The sequence below is a fragment of the Mauremys mutica genome, chromosome 2 (genome assembly GCF_020497125.1).
Source record: "Mauremys mutica isolate MM-2020 ecotype Southern chromosome 2, ASM2049712v1, whole genome shotgun sequence".
NCBI classification, from domain to species: Eukaryota; Metazoa; Chordata; order Testudines; family Geoemydidae; genus Mauremys; species Mauremys mutica.
In genome coordinates this window covers 269,175,766-269,192,995 of record NC_059073.1, presented here as the reverse complement: position 1 = coordinate 269,192,995, position 17,230 = coordinate 269,175,766, and the positions used below count along the sequence as shown (strand labels likewise).

The 17,230-nt window shown below is 43.8% G+C and overlaps 2 long non-coding RNA genes across 2 annotated transcripts in view; both read right to left on the bottom strand.

Annotated features, from left to right (window-relative positions):
* Positions 1–17,230, bottom strand: part of LOC123363630 — a 134,276-nt gene that overhangs the window by 51,785 nt on the left and 65,261 nt on the right. The window lies entirely within an intron of this gene.
* On the bottom strand, positions 1,863–5,853 carry LOC123363629. The gene is made up of 3 exons (XR_006576837.1): positions 5,683–5,853; positions 3,151–3,285; positions 1,863–2,786 (listed from the first exon to the last, which is right to left on the bottom strand). It is a non-coding gene; the product is annotated as an uncharacterized LOC123363629 (long non-coding RNA).

Sequence of the window (17,230 nt, the reverse complement as noted above, 5' to 3'; positions counted from 1 at the left end):
TATGTCCCTGGCTTGCTCACAATGTGTTCACCACTACCACTTCAAGTATCCCCCATTCCTAATTCACTATTCCTGCTACGTGACTAGTCATCTACATTGCATCGTATTATTTCTGCTCCCTGAATGGCTGACTTTCAAGGAATAGCTTTCAAGGTGGCTGAGCAGACATCAACAATGCAAATTGACCCTCGTATTTGCCACACTTTATCATCTTCTGACCATTCTTGAAAACAAAAGTTTGCTTGTTCAAATGCTTGCCAAGCACAACTAAAAGCAGTAGTAAATACCATAGAAGGAATCATCCAGTTTAAATCAAACAAATGTTTGCTAATCCTTTTTTGCCATCTTCACCCCTCTCTGGCCACTACGCAATGCGGCAAGCAAACACCCCCACTTACATTCTAAAGACATAACCCCTTGCATCTTCCTCAAACTTCCCCAGGCTTAAATGTCATTGTGATAATGTCTTACATTCCTGACATATCAGGGCATGACAACAGGCATGACAGCTGAGCTAAGAAAATCCAGAAACGTTATGTTTGACCCTAAAAGCATGAGTTCACTTCAAAAAAATGTTCCATAACTATTGTAATATAAATAATGGGTGTAAGCAAAGGATCCCAAAGCACAATACAAACTGTATACTCTTTATCAGCCCCCAGTGAAATATGGTCACATCAGGGGCAGAACACAACAGGTGCTTAACACAGTACTGCAATGCTACCCAACAGTTTGGAATAAGAAGTCCAACCCTTTGTCCATGTGTTCTTAATAACAGTTAGCGCAATTATCTTTGCCCTTACCTCAGACTCTCCTATTCACTGCTTTTCCTGCCACAGCCTCATAAACCATCCGACTCTTTCAGCACATAGGATACACACCGATTGTGCATACTTCCCAGATGTCAAAACAGTGTAGATTACACTATTTGACCACTTATACTCATCCTTTGATCAGGTCAAGAGTCTCTGAACCCTAACTTCAGGTTGAGGAAGTGTTTTGCCTAAGAATACCCGTAAATTTTAAAATATGATCAAGAATTGACCAGGAGTCTCAGACTTTGCAAGCACCACAGGGACGCTGACAGACACTGTTAGCCATGTTGAGATAAAACATGCACACTTTACAAGACATTCACACACACTGTGTGATTCAAAATAGTGCCTGTGGATAACGTGCTCTGAAAGAATGCCTGTGTATTGCACACATGCATCAGTGTGAAAAACATGGTCATCTGTGTTTCAGTATTCACGAAACACCTATAAGTAGCTAAATATTTTCAACATCAGCCATTTAAAAACCAGAGAAAGATGCTTTTGCCAGTAAAGGGCAGCAGAATAAATCATTTGAATTTTGAAAAATAAGCTGTTCTGGAGTTGTGACTAGACAAGAAAATTTAGGATTTTTTTCCCCAAAATTAATCAAAACAGTTAATCCAATCTGAAATCTCTATAATTGCAAATGCCTCCAAACCATTACTCTGGGATGGGATGTGGCATTTGAAATTTCAGGAGCACTGGTATGATTTTGGTGAAGTATGGGGAGTTGTTGAAAGTCTGATATAAGACTGACGGTAGCTTTAATCTTAATAGGATAGAGACTAGAGCCCCTTCTTAAAAGTCTATTAACTGTATATGATTATTATTACAGTATTTCATTGATGGTTTCTGGAGCTGAATGAATATTGCAAATACTTAGAAGACGCTAAATTGCACATTAGTTCACCTGTACTTGCATCACTTTCTAATTCACTTATCCACAAACTTTCATGCAAATGACTTTTGTTCACATGATTGCAGAAGAGCTTTTATTTGTGCCAATGAGGTGACAAATGAGTAATATCTGAATTGCTCACTCAGGGCTTGTCTTCACTACTGTGCTAAATTGACATCGATGCAGCAGTGCTGATTCAGCATATCTGGTGAAGACGTTCTATGTCGACAGGAGAGCGTTCTCCTGTTGATATAATTACTCCACCTAAACAAGAAGAGAAAACTGTTTTTCTTTCCCTCTGGGCCACATAGGGCTGTTAAAGTCAGCACACACAGTGTTGCTCTTTTTAAAAAAAAAAGCCTATTTAATATTTACCAGGTATTGGATTCTACCTCAACAGTTGGGTTTGGGATTAAAAATATCCCACATGGTGCCATATACAGATCCATAGATAGAAATCCAAACTATTGTACAGCACCACATTTCCTGCAAAGTGAGGTAGAGACAAGGAGCTGTGATTCCCTATATATACACACTGACACGCTCTGAGCTGACGCCTGTCAAACCAACCCTTGGTTAAGTGGCAAACGTAATGCAGCTTCCTCTCCCTAGAGGTAACTGTCCTCATTATTGAGGCGAATGAACCCCTGGGTGTATAATAGAATCTTCTTTAAAATATTCCTCATATGACAGCTGATAGTTCAGCCATATTTGGCCTGAACACTTCCTTTGGGGGAATGCTGGGACTCTGTAGTTAATTAACTTGGTATTTTGCTCACCATATTTTTTTTTTAAACACAGCTCATTAAACATTTATGATAGTACGTAATTTTTTACTCTCCTCTAGTAACAAGCAGGATGTGCAGACAAGGTTTCCTCTACCGTCGTAATGTCCAGTAGCACATCTGTGCTAGCAGGCTGAAACTTTCTGCTTTCACTCAGCAGGAAAATGCCGACTTCTCCAAGGTGAGTCACATTACCCATCATGGTTCAGCTCTCTTCACACGCTTCAGAATTAACATTACAATCTCCTACAGCCTCTCTGCCAAGAGGTCTTGGGCAGGTCACGTAGCCTGGGAAGAAACAGAGGCCAGAATATTTCATCGCTTCTTAGGAAAGAAAAGCTATGAAAAAAAAAAAGAGGGGGGGAGGGACAGGCTCACACAGTGAGATGGATTTTTCTATCATAGGACAGTGTCTTTTTAGGCAGATTACATTTTATTTTAAAATGTTGCTGTCCACTTGAATTGATTTTTTTCTTCATTTCAAGTTTCTAGTGCAACACCCTTTAACTAATATGTCTTAAAAACAGATTCCTTTTAAAACAGATTTTACTAAGGGTTTTCCTGCCCTTTGTTTTTCTAACAGGGGTCTTCTAGAGAGCCACAACTCTAAACAGACTTGGCCTTCCTCTGCCCCAGCCTCCAATGCAAGTACCTGCTGCTGCTTCAGTTTCACTGCTGCTGTTACTGGCACACACCTTGACGCAGAGCACATGGCGTTGTTCATGAGTGGTGTTGACATGCACAGCTCTCCAGGAAGCTTGCACAGTGCTTGCCCACACCCTGCAAACTTTCATAAGATCAAATCTGTCAACACCAAATTCAAATTCACCACCATTGAAGTTATTCCTCAGCTGAGTAAAATTTACTCTCATTTGCCATATTTCATTCAAACAGCAGTAGCACAAGTTTCACCATAATATCTGTCATCGCAGTCATTGTTTAGTTTTAGTCTTTCACTTGGGCTTAATCACCTGAAATACTCTGAATCTGCTGATCTCATTATCCAGCTTTAATTAAAATAGATTTGCTGACAAATATCATCAAGAATGCTACATCTGGCTAAATTAACACTGGCTTAGTCTTAGCCTTGTTATCAGCTTAACCATGCAATACTGATTGATGAGCTTTTAAAGACAGGAATTTCTTTCTTTAGGTCAGGAGCATAACGGGAAGAGCTGGGAATTTAGAATTTGATACATCAACAAGTATTACTGGAAGAAAGTCTGACACAATCTTACATATAGCAGGTCAAATTCGGCTCTGGAATAAAACTCCACTGAAAGCAAGGGAATTTCACCGAAGATGAATTTGGCCCAGTCTGTTTAAGCAGCAGGAGCAAAACTTAGGTTCTTGATCTAAAATTCCTGATATAAGCAACATGTCTAGTTGTTTGACTTATTTATTTACTTTTCTGGCATAAATTCAGTGTTTCTAGGCTGCCAGTACTCCTAACGACAAAAATTAATTGCAAGATTCATCACCATATATGTCTAAATGATAGGGATGCTGGAGTGTTTTACAATGAAAACACATCCAATTTTAATGAAGTTCAAAAGAAGAAATGTTTATTTATGGATTAAAGTATACAAAGATCTGCTGCTCATAGTTGCTGAAATACTGACAGCTTTTAAAAAGAGAGCGAGAGAAAGCAAGAGAAGGAAAGACTTCACATCTTGTAGTCAGATATGGTGAGTGGTGCAATGTTTACCAGGCAGACAGGTAGAAAACTCCTGGGTCTTTTGACACCAGTTGTAAACAGATGATATACAGCTGAAGTCTGAAGAAGCTAGAGGTTGCCTCTGGTGAAAGGGTGGAGATTTTGTGTGTCAGCCCATCACAGCTGCAGGGGGAATGCTTCAACATGTCTTGGGAAAGATAGCATATTTCTCCCTTTGGGGCTCTGCTTTATTAGCTGTTCAAGTTCAATGACATCATTTTAAAACTCCTGAAGTTCCTGAGGAGCAGACTGTTGGGATCCAAGTTCTAAAAGCAGCCAGGAGAGAGTTTTCCCCTTTTTTCAGCATATTTAGGAGTTTCTTGGGATAAAAAGAGCACAAAGATTAAGGTCAACCTTTTCAAAACTAGATGCCTAAAATTAAGCCTGGAATCCATATTTAAGCACCTAAATAGAACTGGCTTGATTTGTAGAGGTGTTGATCACCCACAGTGGCAAAAATAAAAGAAATATGAAACTAAACACTAAGGGAGAAAAGAATCTCTAGGATGCTTCCATAGTGCTGTCTCAGCACCATCCTCACTGCTAGCTTCAGGAATCCTCAAATGATGCTTTGAATTTAAACTAGCAACACATATTCAGGATGCTCCTACAGCTGAGGGTGCTCAAGGTTACAATCAGCCCTTAATTTTAAAGCAAATCATTACCTAACAAAGGAGGAAAGCCACTCTCACAACCCCAACAACGTGAAGTAGGAAAGTAGAGGGGTGGGTTGACCCAGCCCAAGTCCCCATGAGAGGTCCAATTTGAGTTATCACTGTCCATATAACTTGATGGATCTATGAATGTGACTACAGGACAGTGTTGCCTGTGATATCAGGGGTCTGGGTTTGATGACCCAGGAGGTCTGTCCCATCCTTCAAGGCCAGAAAGGACCATTGTGATCGTCTAGTCCAGTAGTTCTCAAACTTTTTTTCCAGGGACCATTTGAAAATTGCTGAGGGTCTCGGCACACCACTTAATGATCTTTCCAAATGTTGTTTGTACCGTTAGCTAACTATTGTAAAGAGCTTTGGATAAAAGTGCTATATTAAAAATAATTAATAAGAATAAACTTTTTTTGTTCTACAAATAAAAGCACACAACTCATATTTTATATCAGTAGTCTTATCTTTCTAATGTGATGGATGTGCCCTCTCTACCCTGTCGCAGCAGCTCCCAAGGTGGGGCTGAGAATGGGGGGGTGTCTCCCTCTCTCTCTCCTGCCGTGGCAGCCCCCAAGCTGGGGTTGGGAAGGAGGGGGGATCTCTCCCCCACCAGGGCAGCCACAGAGCTGGGAGTGGGAAGGAGTGCCGTCTCTCCCCGGCAGCCGCAGTCCTGGAGCTTGGGAAAGTAGCCACTTTCTCTAGCCGCTGCAGTCCTGCATGTCCCAAATGCCCCCCACCCCCTCTTCTCACCCCACTGCCCCCTCCCACCTACCCTCTACTCCCCCCAAGGCCACCACCTCACCTTACATGTGCGTCTTCTCCAGGATCCAGGCACCTAATTAGTGGAGCCACTAATTAGGTGGGTGGCCCTTCATTCTTTTGTGTGCGGCCACCCAGGCACGCACCTCAGAGGGAACTATCCACGGACCACCAAAATGGAGCTCGCAGACCACAGTTTGAGAACCTCTGGTCTAGTCTGACCTATAAAACACAGGCCATAGAACTTTCATAACATAATTCCCACAACATATCTGTTAGAAAAACACCCAGTCTGGATTTAAATATTATCAGTAATGGAGAATCCACCACAACCCGCCATAACTTGTTCCAATAGTTAATTCTCTCACTGTTAAAAGTTTATGCCTTATTTCCACTCTGAATATGTCTAGCTTCAGCTTCCAGCCATTAGATCGTGTTCTACCTTTCTCTGCTATGCTGAAGAACCCATTATTAAATATTTGTTCCCCACGTAGGTGCTTATACACTGTAATTAAGTCATCCATTCACATTCCCTTTGTTAAACTAAATAGACTGAGCTCCTTGAGTCTATCACTATAAGGCAGGTTTTCTAATTCTTTAATTGTTCTTGTGGCTCTTCTCAGAACCCTCTCCAATTTATCAACAGTCTTCTTGAATTACTGACACCAGAACTGGACACAATATTCCAGCAATGGTTGCACCATGCCAAATATTTCCCTGTTTATCCATCCCAGGATCACATTAGTTGTTTTGGCCACAGTGTCACACTGGGAGCCCGTTCAGTAATATATATACTTAGTGCTTTAATAAGGCCAATTTCACAAAGCTAAGAAAATCTGAAATTGATAAGGGAAGCCAAGGGACACAAGGATAAACCCATGACCAGCAGAATTAAGAACAATAAAAAGGAGGGTTTTTTTACTGTATTAGGAACAAACATTATCCTGACAATAGTATTGGTCCATTACTATATTCCCTTGTTCCACCTTTTCACTACTGAGACTTGTTTTAAAGAAGAAGATTGGTTTCTTTAAACCACACAAGCAGCTGTGTGATGTAATGCCAATATTTTTATAAGGCTCTATGGACAATCATGGTAATTACAGGCTAGTAAACCTCACTTCAGTACCAGGCAAATTGTGTGAAAGAACAGAATTATCATACACATAGATGAACATGCTATTTTTTTTTTAAATAGGAGATATACCTATCTCCTAGAACTGGAAGGGGCCTTGAAAGGTCATCAAGTCCAGCCCCCTGCCTTCACTAACAGGACCAAGTACTAATTTTTGCCCCAGATCCCTAAGTGGCCCCCTCAAGGGCTGAACTCACAACCCTAGGTTTAGCAAGCCCATGCTCAAACTACTGAGCTATCCCTCCTCCCCTATGTTGGGGATGAGTCAAAACAGCTTTTATAAAAGGATATCATGCCTCATCATCTATTCAAATTCCATGAGGGTATCAACATGCATGTGAACAAGAGTAATCCAGTTGATATAGTGTACTTGGATTTTCAGAAAGTCTTTGACAAGGTCCCACACCAAAGGCTCTTAAAAAAAGTAAAAGTAAGCTGTCATCGGATAAGAGGGAAGGTCCTCTCAGGAATAAGTAACTGGTTAAAAGATAGGAAACGAAGGGTAGGAATTGTGATGGGGCAAGGCCAGATGGCTACAGTAAAGTAGTGAAGAATAGGTATGTTAGCTCCAGGCTAAACAAATCCCTGGTACCATGGTAACCAAATGGCAGTTGCTCCAGGTTAATCAAGACACCTGAAGCCAATCAAGGGCTGGCTGGAACTAGTTAAAAGCCTCCCAGTTAGTCAGTGGGCTGTGGGTGTCAGGAGCTATAGGAGGAAACTGTGCTGTTGGAGGAATGAAGCAGTACAAATCCACATCAGGTGTAAGGAAGGAGGCCTTGAGGTAACAGTGAAGGAGATATTGAGTGGGGGGCTGCTGTGGGGAAGTGGCCCAGGGAATTGTACATGTCCTATTTCCAAAAAGTCAGCTACCATAGCTGCTAATTTTAGGGTCCCTGGGCTGGAGCCTGGAGTAGAGGGTGGGCCTGGGCTTCCCCCTCCCCTCCCTGATTAATCACTGAGACTGGGAGACAGAGACTGTGTGAGGGAGGATTGCTTCTCCTCACCTCCATTGTTGGCTTATGATGAAAATGGCTCAGTAAGCTGTGACCCTTGCCTCTAGAGAGAGAAGGGCTACGTGGAGGGTCACAGGGAGCTTCTGAGGCTAGCAAAAATCTGCCAGGAAATGCAGGACCCACGGAATCAAGGACAGAACTTTGTCACAGAATAAACAATCAGTTTTCACAGTGGAGAGAGATAAATAGGGTGTCCCTCAAGGATCTGTACTGGGACCAGTACTGTTCAACCTATTCATAAAATGATTTGGAAAATGGGGGGTGAGCTAATGCATCAATACAACAGTACCCCCTTTGGCCAGGCAGGGTGTTGTACCAGAGTTTGCTTGGTCCAGCAGGGCAGTCAGTCAATTCCCCTTGCTTGAGTCCCACTGAGGCAGGGGTGGCTCCAGCCATTTCACCGCCCCAAGCACGGCAGCATGCAGCGGGGGGTGCTCTGCCGGTCGCTGGTCCTGTGGCTCCGGTGGACGTCCCGGCGACCGGCAGAGCACCCCCTGTGGCATGCCACCCCAAGCATGTGCTTGGCATGCTGGGGCCTGGAACAGCCCCTGCACTGAGGTGTGTGGGTTTCCCCCTTATTCTAGGAGAAGTCAGCTGGTCCTAGTGCCCAAGGGGTCTGGAAACCCCCTCAATTCCTAACTCTCTCAGGAGAGTTCTTAAGTCTCTCAGTGAGTTCAGGGTCCTTAAGCCAGACAGTCAGGACTCAACTACTCCGGCCGTGCCCTGAGCTCCTTCCTACTTCCCTTGGTTTCTGTAGGTTTTTCAGCTTCTTGGTCCAGTCATTCCTTCTCAGGATGCTGTCTCTGCATGGCTTCTCAGTAGCTTGCTTTCAGGAGTTCCCTTCTCCAGCCTGCTTGCTCCTCTGGCAACTTCCCTGCCCCTCTACTTCCCAGCTCTTTTATTCTCCTAGCTGTTATGAGGCTGCCAATCCGCATTGGCTGGCAGTACCTGCATTAACCCTTGGTTGCTGGGCCAGCATGAGGTATATACGTCCCATGACAGGGGGTAAACAGTGAAGTGGCAAAGTTTGAAAAATAGAAAAATTCTCAAAATAGTTAAGTCCATCTTGGATAATTCACTTTTAAGGAGCTGTATGGAGCTGTAAGGATCACAACACCTCACTTCATTCTCCATCCACAGAGTTAAGGACAATATCAGCCCTTAGTTGTAGTGTTGAAAACATTGCTCTGGTCTTGGAGTACAAGTAGCTTTTCTTGGTTGAGAAAGTGCCCATTATATCTATAAAAGCAGCAAAGAGTCCTGTGGCACCTTATAGACTAACAGACGCATTGGAGTTATATCTATGGTGTAGATGTAATTAGCTCGATGTTTAGGAGTTAACTCAAAGGGTTAATGCAAGGTGCCCTTTCTAAATGTGGATTGCTTTCTAAAATATTTACCTGATTTCAAAGTATATTTGACATCTATCACATCAAACCTGCTTGTGCTAATGTACAGTGGATGGATTACTGACCTTTGCCTGCAAGGGTTTTATTACCACCTGCTTTCTGCTGCCACAGCTATTTCCTTTGACATCCCTGACGTAATCCCATCATCGCTCCTGGGAGAAATCATGGAGTGACACCCAAGAAAACTGAAAGGGGGAGTTCAAAAATGATAGCCATGGAAGTCAAAATTGTCACAGCAGCCAGAGAAGAACATAACTGTGGTGGCAATGGACAGAGCAATCATCAGAACTCTGCCTTCTTTGTTGTAATGGTGCAGGCACCTGTTGTTGTTCCATTCTCAGAACTAAAGTCATTGATTTTTCTTTTTTCTTGTCAGCCCACGGAAAGGTTCAAAGCTGCATGTAGTCGGTGACCTGCATCTCATCAACAGCAGAATGCGGTGGGTGGACACCCTCATACAGATGTCTGACCAAGGTGTCAAAAGTTAAAAAGAAGCTGAGAAATTATCTCCAAGGATGGAATGGCTCAGAGCACTGGTTATATGATACAGAGCTTTTCGGCTATACATTACCAGTGAATTTGAACTGGCAATCAGCAGTCATTACTAGCAGATGGCTGCTTGACAGCCCATGGGAAATGATCTTGCAATTGCAGTCTACCTCTAGTGAGTATCCATCCCCTGCATAATTACCATCATGTTTGGCATCAATTGGCATTCGTATTGGCTGTCTCATAAGACAGGCCAATGATCCAAAAGGAAAGAAGATTTAGTAGCCATTTCATCTCATCAGAAAAGGAGTAAGACTAAGGTATGTTGGCCAAGCAGTGTGGAAAGGCTTCCATGAACTGCCTCTGTGATGAGTAGAAACACAGGGGTTATGTAGAATCAAAGAATCATAGACTTTAAGGTCAGAAGGGACCATTATGATCATCTAGTCTGACCTCCTGCACAATGCAGGCCACTGAATCCCACCCATTCCAGTATCAAACCTGTGTCTGAGCCATTGAAGTCCTCAAATCATGGTTTAAAGACTTCAAGGTGCAGAGAACCTTCCAGCAAGTGACCCGTGCCCCACGCTGCAGAGGAAGGTGAAAACCCCTCAGGGCTTCTGCCAATCTGCCCTGGAGGAAAATTCCTCCCCAACCCCAAATATGTCAATCAGCTAAACCCTGAGCATGTGGGCAAGACTCACCAGCGAGACACCCAGGAAAGAATTCTCTGCAGTAACTCAGATCCCACCCCATCTAACATCCCATCACAAGCCACTGGGCATATTTACCACTAGTAGTCAAAGACGAATTAATTGCCAAAATTAGGCTATCCCATTATACCATCCCCTCCATAAACTTATCAAGCTTAGTCTTGAGGCCAGATATGTCTTTTGCCCTCACTACCTCCCTTGGAAGGCTCTTCCAGAACTTCATTCCTCTGGTGGTTAGAAACCTTCATCTAATTTCAAGTCTAAACTTCCTGATGGCCAGTTTATATCCATTTGTTCTGTGTCCACATTGGTACTGAGCTTAAATAATTCCTCTCTCTCCCTGGTATTTATTCCTCTGATATAGTTATAGAGAGCAATCATATCTCCCCTCAGCCTTCTTTTGGTTAGGCTAAACAAGCCAAGCTCTTTGAGTCTCCTTTCATAAGACAGGTTTTCCATTCCTCGGATCATCCTAGTAGCCCTTCTCTGAACCTGTTCCAGTTTGAATTCATCCTTCTTAAACATGGGAGACCAGAACTACATACCGTATTCCAGATGAGGTCTCACCAGTGTTGTGTATTTGGTTGTCATGGGTTTTGTTACTATGGCAACTGAGTTAGACTATTAAGGGATAGCTCAGCCGGTTTCAACCGGCTGAGTGAGCTCTCTGTGTCTGTAAATAAAATGGAGGTTTTGGTTAGCTGTCTGCTCTCTGGCCTCAAGTGATTGCTTCCTACACCGGCTGCCCCAAGGATATAACACTGGCGACGAGGATGGGATCCTGGTGCTGCTCCAGTAACAGAAGGAAGTAGAAGTCAAGGTAAAGACCAAACAAAGAAAAAAAGCTGCTTGTTTGCACTGACTGTGAAAGTGAAACTAAAAATCATGGCTACTCTGACCAGGCCCCTGGAGCCTTTTGATGAGAATACAGAGCAGTGGCATGTGTATACTGAGCGTTTTGAGCTTTTTGGTATTGCAAATGACATTACAGAAGCGAAGAAGGTGCCAATATTCTTAACTGTTGTAGGGGCTAAAACCTACTCTCTGCTACGCAGCTTACTACACCCTGTTAAGCCTGAGACTAAATCTTACAGTGACATTGTGGAAATCCTGGGGTCTCATTTCTCCCCAAAACCACTGGTAATTGCTGAAAGATATAGGTTCCACAAAAGAGACCAAAAGGAAGATGAAACAGTTGTACAATTTGTAGCCATTTTAAAAAAGCTAGCAGAACACTGTGAATTTAAAGAGATGTTAAATGATGCCCTGCGTGACAGGTTAGTGTGTGGCCTCTGCAGTGAAGCTATACGGAAGCGCCTACTGACAGAGGCTCAGCTTACATTACAGAAGGCTGTTGATATTGCTGTCTCCATGGAACTGGCTACAAGGGAGGCACAATACATCGGTGCACCCCCTAGGGTGCAAAAAGTGTCACAAGAACCGACCCACAAAACTGTGCAGAGTCAAGAATGTTACCGCTGTGGTAAGCCAGGACACCAGGCATCAGAATGCTGGTGTAAGGACCTGGTGTGTCGACACTGTGGCAAAAAGGGACACATTTTCTTTTGTTTACAGGCACAGAAAAAGAGGCCTGTGGTCTGGCCGACAAAAAGAGGAACCTTGCATACCCTAGAGCAGACCCAGGATGATCAAGGTGACACCGCCTCACAAGAGGAAGTGCCACTGCATGTTTTGTCTTTGGCAGCGGGCTCACATGAATACTGGGTAACCCCCTTATTGGAGGGCAAACCTATACGCATGGAACTAGACACCGGTGCAGCTGTCTCGCTGGTTCCTGAGATTGTGTATAAGGAAAAGCTACAGCATCTTCCGCTTAAGGCAACAAAAACTGTTCTGAAGACGTATACAGGTGAAGCTGTGCCCATGTTGGGCACTATTGATGTTAAGGTGGAGCTCAATGGATGGGCGGCTAAATTGCCACTGTTTGTGGTGAGAGGTAACTACCCAGCCTTAATGGGTAGGTCTTGGCTTGGGAAGATTCAGCTGAACTGGGCAGAAGTGCACCGGATGACTAAAGAAGAAACCAGTCTAACCCCTATACTAAGGAAACATGCTGCTGTTTTTGGAGATGATTTGGGAAGTATGAAGGGAATCACTGTGACATTGAACATTAAACCTGGCAGTCCACCAAAATATCTGAAAGCCCGAACTGTGCCATATGCCATCAGGCCAAAAGTTGAAGCAGACCTGGAGCGCCTGGTCACCAATGGAGTCCTAATACCAGTTACCCATAGCTCATGGGCCACTCCTATCGTTCCAATAGTGAAGAAAGATGGCTCTCTCCGGATTTGCGGTGATTTTAAAGTCACTGTCAACCCAGTGTTGTGTGCAGAGCAATACCCGCTTCCCCGCATTGATGACCTCTTCGCAGGCCTGGCTGGGGGACAAAAGTTCAGTAAGATTGATCTGAGTCAAGCATATTTACAGATGCACGTCGATGAAAAGTCCCAAGAGCTGTTGACTATTGTGAATCATAAGGGGCTTTATCGATACTGTCGCCTACCCTTCGGAATCACATCGGCTCCCGCCCTGTTCCAGAGGGCTATGGACCAGATCTTGTGTGGCTTGTCAGGAGTTCAGTGCTATCTGGATGATATCCTGGTCACTGGAAAAAATGAAGAGGATCACTTAAAGAATTTAGAGGCTACCCTACAAAGACTGGAAGAGTATGGCCTACGAGTTCGCAAAGACAAGTGTGAATTCTTCAAGCCCTCTGTTGAATATTTGGGACACATCATCGATTCTGCAGTTCTTCATAAGGCCCCTGCAAAAGTTAAAGCTATTCTGGAGGCTCCCCCACCTCGAAATGTAAGCCAGCTGCGCTCATTTCTAGGACTACTGAACTATTATGGAAAGTTCATCTCACAGTTAGCCACACTGCTAAAACCACTTCATGAGCTCCTTGGGCAGAACAAGGCCTGGAAGTAGACTGAAGCCTGTGATGTTGCATTTAACAAAGCTAAGGATGCATTGTTAAATTCTGAAGTTCTAACGCACTTTGATCCATCCTTACCCCTGCAATTGGCCTGCGATGCTTCCCCTTATGGAGTGGGAGCGGTCGTGTCATACATTATGCCTTCGGGAGAAGAAAGACCTATTGCTTTTGCTTCACGCACTCTAAGCAAAGCAGAAACTAACTACGCCCAAATCGAACGTGAGGCATTAGGAATTGTTTTTGGAATTAGGAAGTTTCATCAGTACCTGTTTGGGCGAAAGTTTACTCTTCTTACAGACCATCGACCTCTGACATCAATTTTTGGACCCTACACAGGCATTCCCCCATTAGCTGCTAGTCGTATGCAACGTTGGGCATTGATACTTTCTGCACACACATATGAAATCAAATATCGGAAATCCACTCTGCACGGCAATGCAGATGGCCTCTCAAGGTTGCCTTTACCGGTCAAACATCAAGATAGTGCCCAAAAGGAAATCTTCTACTTTGAACAGGTAGAGAATACACCCATCACTGCTACTCAGATAAAGAAGGCAACCCGCGTTGACCCAGTATTATCCCAAGTTATGGACCTGGTGATGCATGGAAAATCTCGACAAACCTCTCCGGTCTCACCCGACCTTGTTCCCTACATGTCCAGGCGGACGGAGTTATCGGTCCAATCTGGTTGTTTGTTGTGGGGGAGGTGTGTCATTATTCCACCACCCCTGAGATCACAGATGTTAGAACAGCTACATTCCGGTCACTGTGGAATAGTGCGCATGAAGGAAATTGCACGAAGCTATTTTTGGTGGCCTAGATTGGACAGTGCTATTGAAGAGAAGGCAAAAGCTTGTATGTCATGTCAGGGTGTAAGAAATGCACCCCAGTTGGCACCCCTACACCCATGGGACTGGCCTGAAAACCCGTGGCAACGTATTCACGTTGACTTTGCTGGCCCCCTTGAAGGCAGCATGTTCTTGGTGGCAGTAGATGCCCATTCTAAATGGCCAGAAGTCTCTATAATGCAGTCCACTACTGCAGAGAGTACTATTCAAAAACTACAAGGACTCTTTAGTCGTTTCGGTCTGCCAGAACAACTTGTGAGCGACAACGGACCGCAGTTCGTCTCTCAGGAGTTTCAAAATTTTATGAAGGCAAATGGGATACACCACATCACGTCAGCACCATATCATCCGTCCACCAACGGATTAGCTGAAAGATTTGTGCAGACAATGAAAAACGCTTTGAAATCAGCAAAGGGACAACACTCCATTCAAAAGCGTCTGGATACCTTCTTACTTTCCTATAGAAACACACCTCATGCTACGACCCAGGCTTCCCCAGCCTTTATAATGATGGGACGACAGCTGCGCACTTGCTTTGATCTGCTGAAACCTTCTGAACCCAGACAAACTGTGCAACATCAGCAGCAATATAAAGTCATCAGACGGGCACCCAGAGCAAAAGACCGAACCTTTAGCCCAGGACAGCCAGTTTTGGCTCGGAATTATACTTCCAGAGCTAAATGGGTCCCGGCCACAGTCATCACTCAAACAGGACCTGTTTCCTATACAGTCCGGACTGCAGAGAATCTTACCTGGCGGCGACATGTAGATCAGCTGTTGCCAGGTCATGCCAGTCTTCAGGACGCATCTGCAGTTGAGGGGTCTGACTTCACCCCTCCTGGTGAGACACCGAATCATGAGTCACCTGTTCCTGACTGTTCTCCTCCATTACCGCCGGCAGCTGAGATACCCCTTTGCCCAGCACGAGCTGATACCACCTCCTCACCTATTCGTGCTGCGGACCCTGAGCCCCTAGTACTTTCGGGTGCAACAACACCAGAAGTTCGCCGTAATCCACCTAGAGACAGAAGGCCTCCTCATCGGCTGGATCTTTAGTTAGGGCGAACCCACGGTTATGGGGCAAAATAATCCCCAGGGTTTAGCCGGGAATGGAGGCAGTCTACCCTCCTTCTCTAGTTTAGTGTGTGTTTTATTTTGGGGATGTTCTTATTAGGGGGGGAGGAATAAGTTGTGTATTTGGTTGTCATGGGTTTTGTTACTATGGCAACTGAGTTAGACTATTAAGGGATAGCTCAGCCGGTTTCAACCGGCTGAGTGAGCTCTCTGTGTCTGTAAATAAAATGGAGGTTTTGGTTAGCTGTCTGCTCTCTGGCCTCAAGTGATTGCTTCCTACACCGGCTGCCCCAAGGATATAACAACCAGTGCCTTGTATAACTGTACTAACACCTCCTTATCTCTACTGGAAATACCTCGCCTGATGCATCCCAAGACCGCATTAGCTTTTTTCACGACCATATCACATTGGCGGCTCATAGTCATCCTGTGATCAACCAATACTCCGAGGTCCTTCTCCTTCTCCTCTGTTACTTCCAACTGATGCCTCCCCAGTTTATAACAATAGTTCTTGTTATTAATCCCTAAATCCATGGCCTTGCACTTTTCACTATTAAATTTCATCCTATTACTATTACTCCAGTTTACAAGATCATCCAGATCTTCCTGTATGATATCCAAGTCCTTCTCTGTATTGGCAATACCTCCCAGCTTTGTGTCATCCGCAAACTTTATTAGCACATTCCCACTTTTTGTGCCAAGATCAGTAATAAAAAGATTAAATAAGATTGGTCCCAAAACAGATCCCTGAGGAACTCCACTAGTAACCTCCCTCCAGCCTGACAATTCACCTTTCATTACGACCCGTTGTAGTCTCTCCTTTAACCAGTTCCTTATCCACCTTTCAATTTTCATAATGATCCCCATCTTTTCAAATTTAGCTAATAATTCCCCATGTGGAACAGTATCAAATGCCTTACTGAAATCAAGGTAAATTAAACCCACTGCATTTCCTTTGTCTAAGAAATCTGTTACCTTCTCAAAGGAGATCAGGTTGGTTTGGCATGATCTACCTTTTGTAAAACCATGTTGTATTTTGTCCCAATTACCATTGACCTCAATGTCCTTGACTACTTTTTCCTTCAAAATTTTTTCCAAGACCTTGCATACTACAGATGTCAAACTGACAGGCCTGTAGTTGCCTGGATCACTTATTTTCCCTTTCTTAAAGATAGGAACTATGTTAGCAATTCTCCAGTCATATGGTACAACCCCTGAGTTTACAGATTCATTAACAATTCTTGCTAATGGGCTTGCAATTTCATGTGCCAGTTCCTTTAATATACTTGGCTGAAGATTATCTGGGCCCCCTGATTTCATCCCATTAAGCTGTTCAAGTTTGGCTTCTACCTCAAATGTGGTAATATCTGCCTCCATATCTTCATTCCTATTTGTCATCCTACCATTATCCCTAAGCTCCTCATTAGCCTCATTAAAGACTGAACAAAACAAAACATACAAAACAAAAAGTGTTTGTTTAGATATTGGGCCATGCCTAGATTATCCTTAACCTCCACTCCATCCTCAGTGTTTAGCGGTCCCACTTCTTCTTTCTTTGTTTTCTTCTTATTTATATGGCTATAGAACCTTTTACTATTAGTTTTAATTCCCTTTGCAAGGGAAAACTCTACATGGCTTTTGGCCTTTCTAACTTTATCCCTACATGTTCTGACCTCAATAAGGTAGCTTTCCTTGCTGATCACTACCATCTTCCATTCCTTGTAGGCTTTCTGCTTTTTCTTAATCACCTCTCTGAGATGCTTGCTCATCCAGTTTGGTCTACAATTCCTGCCTATTAATTTTTTTCCCTTTCTGCGAGTCTGTCCCCTTCCACAAGCATAATATTCATGGAGGTGGTGGGGAGGGGATTAGGGTTGCCAACAGTTCCTTATTACAAGGGATGTCCCTTATTTTTCCATCTCTGTACAACAAGATCAGGAGTTGCTGAATG